This window comes from Micromys minutus, assembly GCF_963924665.1.
Source record: "Micromys minutus genome assembly, chromosome: 1".
Classification (NCBI taxonomy): Eukaryota; Metazoa; Chordata; class Mammalia; order Rodentia; family Muridae; genus Micromys; species Micromys minutus.
In genome coordinates, this window is record NC_137969.1 from 136,779,341 (window position 1) to 136,784,778 (window position 5,438).

General features: G+C 32.7%; 1 pseudogene across 1 annotated transcript; it reads right to left on the bottom strand.

Annotated features, from left to right (window-relative positions):
• Positions 1 to 4,491: 4,491 nt before the first annotated feature.
• Positions 4,492 to 4,778, bottom strand: LOC308438269 (small ubiquitin-related modifier 2-like; annotated as a pseudogene). Its single transcript has one exon. The product of its transcript is annotated as a small ubiquitin-related modifier 2-like (transcript).
• Between the last annotated feature and the right edge of the window lie 660 nt (positions 4,779 to 5,438).

Below are 5,438 nucleotides of genomic sequence, written 5' to 3' on the forward strand. Positions count from 1 at the left end.
GCATCTTCACAGAAGCAGGGGGAGGAGCATGGGAGAGAGGGAGAAAGGACATAACATTTGAAATGTAAATACATAAAGTATCCAATTAAAATGATGCATAAAATTTTATTTTAAAAATATAGCAATGTCTGATAATTCAGGCACAGCTAGCATTTTCTGTTTTTCTAATATCAGTGGAATTGCAAATCATGGTCTTTCTTGAGTCTTTGCTATTGATACTTGAATATCAACCATTCCAACTGGTTCCTGTTTTCCTAAGAAATTCTTATTCCCATCCAGAATGCACCTCAACTCCCCCTTTCAGTGGATTTTTATATATCAGAAATTAGAGCACTTTAGGTCTTTTCAATTAACTTCACCATAACTCTATTTAAATATACTTTTTAGATTTTTTTCATATTTAGTTCCATCCGTTTTGCCTAAGAATTTCATGAATTCAAAATTTTTAAGAGCTGCATAATACTCCATTGTGTAAATGTATCATATTTTCTGTATCCACTCCTCTGTTTAAGACAACTTGGGTGTTTCCAGCTTCTTGCTATTATCAGTCACACCAGAAAATGGCATTGGATCCTATTAGAGATGTTTGTGAGCCACCATGTGGTTTCTGGGAACTGAACTCAGGATTTCTGGAAGAGCAGTTAGTGTTCTTGACAGCTGAGCTACCTCACCAGCCTGCAGAATCAACTATTTTAAGGGCAAGACAACTTGCTAACTGAAGAAAAAGGCAGTAGTAATATCTATTGTAAAAGAATAACTGGACCATGGATATATGTGGGTTGAATTACAAGATATATGAATTAAAAAGTTCTACTCTCTATCTTCTTCAATTAAGAAAAACATTGAAAATTAACTTTATTTTAATGTATCCATTTTATACTGAGAAAAGTTTTTATAATTTAAGATTTTTCACTAAAAAAGTATAACATATATAAAGTAAACCATGAAGAATTTGCTAAAGCTCATCACCTCCATGATTAAAGGGCACTAGTTCCAATGCACTATTTTTTAAATTATTTTAACATCATAGGTTAATATTTAGAATCTAGAATAATTACCAATGATAAATAATCAAAAATAAAACTGTCAATATTAAATAAAACAATGATTTGTTCTCAAAAAATACACATGAGCAATAAATAGTTTGGACCATTTTTTTTTTGTGGTGGTGCCACAGGAAAAAATTGAAACTCTTTGGGGGATTATGTGTAATCATAGAATACACCCTTTTGTTCAAGACAACATGAGTGAATATACAGAACAAGGTCTGATTCAGTCTTTGACAAATTCCTTTCCTCTATTTTTAATCTTTTATAACACTTCTTGCTAAAAAGAATCTCATATTAGTCATATTTTTTCTCTTTTTAATTAAGTAGAAAATTGTGTTTAATGAGACTATTATTTAAAAGCAACCAGCAAGATGTTGAGCAAAGGGTTCAAAGTTTCCATGAGAGCAGTAAATTTAGTGAGCAACTATGATGACTGATTCCCCACTTTTATTATATAGCCCAAAATTGTTAAAATACTATATTTTAAATGCTTTATAAAACAAAAGAATTAGTAAAGATGATATATGTGCATGTATTATATATACATATACTCTAAAATTTACACATGGCATTCACTTATTAATCATCATATGTTATACCACAAATATTTATATTAAATAATTATCATTTAATGTTATACAATAACAAGACACTGGTTTCAAACAATAAATAATGATTTAATCTAAGGCAAAGGTATGTTAGAATAAGTACATATTTTTTGATAGTCTCATACATTTCTCTTTCTTATTCTACATCTATAATTTTTCTCTTGTGTTTGTGTGTGTGTGTATGTATCTGTGTGCTTTTGTGTGTGTGTGTTTGTGTGTGCATATGTGTGTATGGGTGTGTACAAAACAATTTCAGAGGAGGCAGAATTTGAGATCAAATGTGGATGGGTTGGAAAAGAAAAGGATGAATGACATAATTAAAAGTTAATAAGAAATATAAATTTAAATTTGTATATTACTAACAATTCCTGGTGGCCCAAAAGGATACAGAGCTGTCACCTGTCTCCTGGAAAAAAAAAATTATAGCAATCTAATACAATTAATTATTGATCACTTTCCAAATAATTACCTTTATATATTTCATCATTTTATTGGACTAATACATAGACTAATTAAATCTTAATATTCACTTAACTTCTAGTGAGCTAAATATTTGAATTCCTTTTAGCAAATTCTTTTCATATTAAAAAATTGTCAGTTATAATTCATTGAGTCTTATCAGATTTTTCTTAGAGCTGGAAGCATCAGTTATCTCTAAGACCCTGCCATTATTTAGAAGGCAAAGACTGATTATGTGTCTACTGAAATCTATAAAACAATATCACGTGATGATCTTCTGAGAATATCCTTTGATCTTGCTCACAAATATTTTTGCTATACTTAAAAGGCACTCAGACCTAAATGTTTCTATGATTAAAGTCATCTCTTTACACTAACTCTCATCTATTACCACACTGCTCTTAATGAATATAATATACATTTTATAAAACACTGGAAACAGACTAATAGTTCATTTTCTATGTATCTATATTCACATCAAATTTGAAACGTATGGAAACCAGCTCTATTTCTAGAGGAGGAAAAAAAATGGTCTATTCAAGGTCACAAGGAAGTTTACATTTCATTGTTATTATGTTACATAGATGATTTACTATTACCAAAATGTAGTTATCTTTACTCCCACCAGTGACATAAACCCGGTTTTATAAACAAAATCCTATTTAGTAAATCATCCACATCTCCAAAAAAGGAGTAACTAGTTACAATGAATTCATTATGTAGGGCAAAGTGACTGACGGTCACCTAACCCACTGAATTTCTATGCATTGAAATTACTGTGCTAGATGTGATAGGGAAAGAAAGAGAGGAATTAATCATTTTTATTAATATACTATTCAAAAAGTGCACTTTCTTCTCATTTTGGAGACTAACATATCATGTCTGACACATTTATTTTTGTCCTTCACAGTGAGTTACGTTTCATCATTTGGGTTATTGGCACAAAGCAACAGAGATCGTCTTGCAGAGGTTGTTAATAGTTCCATATATCACCTTAGCAGTGACTCGGCTTCTCTCCTGGAAAGTTCAAGTTCTTACTCTTCCATATTTTGTCACACATTTTTGGCATAATTCAGAGAAGCCATTGCCTATTTTTCCAGCAAAGATTAGGGCATGGAAATAGCATTCCTCTTTAGAATTGGTATCAGTGTTTTTGGCATTTTGTAAGGATGCTAAGCATTTTAGTTCTACGTATAAACTCTAATAATAAAACAACTGAAATCTTTGTTAAGTCATATTATGTTTAACGTGCCTTGCTTTTATATGTACCACTAAGTAATATTATATAAGTGGCTTTTAATCCTAGCTAAAATATATCTATATCAGAAATACTCATTTGTAAGATATTCTGACTAGATGTATCATACACTTAAATTAAAAAGGAGTATTTGATTTTGCTAACACATAGCCATTAAATGATGTTAGTAGGCAGAGAAATAGAGAAATGAATACCTTGTACATTGTTCTTTCGACATGCCTCTTCATGTCAGTAATAACACTATATTGGAAAAGCTTTATGCATGAATTTCTCCACAATGTTTAGAAATCCTGTAGAGCTTCACTCAGGTGTTTGAGGCAGGAAGAGGGTGGATTGAGGCTAGCCAGAACTAAATAATAGGTTTCAAGTCCAGGCCAACTTGAGGAAAACAAAACAAAGCAATGGACAGAAAGGGAGTAATAGCCATTTCTGTTAAAACGATAAATGTTCTGAGGGAAACATGGTAACATTTGACTATTCCTGATCATGGAAACTATATACTTATATGTTATGATGACTTTTTAAATCATTTCTTAGTCTTTTTCTTTTAAACAAGAAGTTTATTTAAACAACAATACACTTGACTTGAAGGAAAAACTATCTAGGATCATTTTGTTCAAGAGTAATTTATCCCTACTTAAAGACAGATTGCCCTACATGTAACAGTTACGTACAAAAATGTTATAAAATTGTCCTTGGTTTTACAATGATAAATGAAAAACATTAAAATTCTCCAATCGAACAAGGTATGCAAGGATTTTGTGTTGTTGGGTTCTTTTGTTAAAACAGTGAGAGCAAAATAACTTACTGGAATATAAAGAAAAGAGTTGAATGAGCATGCCACTAATGGAGAAGGGGGTATTTTCACAGAACCAGTACTTTCCCCAGAACATCTCCATCTGATGTCAACCAAAAGAGAACATTGGCCATTTAGTTTAAAAAAGGAAAAAAAGAAAAAAGAAAAAAAAAAGAGCAATATGATTGTGCACATACACCAGTTACTGTATGTACAACAAAGAAATGGGAGATGGAAGAAGAGAGAAAACTATAGTGTAGTAGTCAGGAATTTATTCTTGGTCTAGAACAAAATTCTGGAGTAAAGTAGCAGGCTCCCTTTTTAGTAGACACCTCCTGTCTGCTGCTGGAACACATCAATCCTATCTTTATCCTCCATTTCCAGCTGTGCAGGTGTGTCTGTTTCGTTGATTGGTTGTCCATCAAACCGGAATCTGATCTGCCTAATTGACAAACTCTGCTCTTCACAATAGGCTTTCATAGTTTACTAAGTGGTGTATGCCTATTAATCTTAAACTGCACCACAGAACCATCCTGTCCCGCCACCTTCAAATTAATATGATCGTTGTTCTCAGTCTTGACTCCTACCTTGGGTTTCTTGTCGGCCATGGCGAGCGCTGGAGTTTCCTCAGTTGCCGCTTCACAAAAGAGGCACCAGGTCTGCACTGAAGGAGCACACAAGCACACAAGCAGCACCGGGAGCGGCAGAAGGAGGCGGCAGCGGTGGACGAGACTGAGTGCCCGTTTCTTAGTCTTTAATATTATGCTTTTCAATACAACTTAGTAAGTCAAAGGCTGTTTTGTAAAAGGGTAGAACTTCTAGTAAGAGAAAAAAAAGCAAACTTTTCCAACATTTTAATCATAAAATTATAAAGAATGTTTAAAAATGGAAAAAGCTTTTATCATATGTATATGCCAGAACTGTACCTATCCACACAGTCAGACTAATGACTTTTTTAAATGGAAAATGAATTAAAAATACCAAATATAAGTGAGATAAACTCCAAATGGGACATGTTAGTCACATTTCTATTGCACTGAACAAATATTATTACAAAATATGATAAAACAGTGCTTATGGAGGAAAGGACTTCTTTCATCTTAAAAGTCCCAGATCATTTTTCATCCCCTGGGAAAGCCTGTGCAGGACTCAGGGTAGAAACCTGCAAGGAATTTCTGAAATATTGTCCATGGAGGAATGCTGCTTGCTAACTTGCTCCCTATGGCTTGACCAGGATATTTTTCTCAAATCAATACTTTCTGCATTGA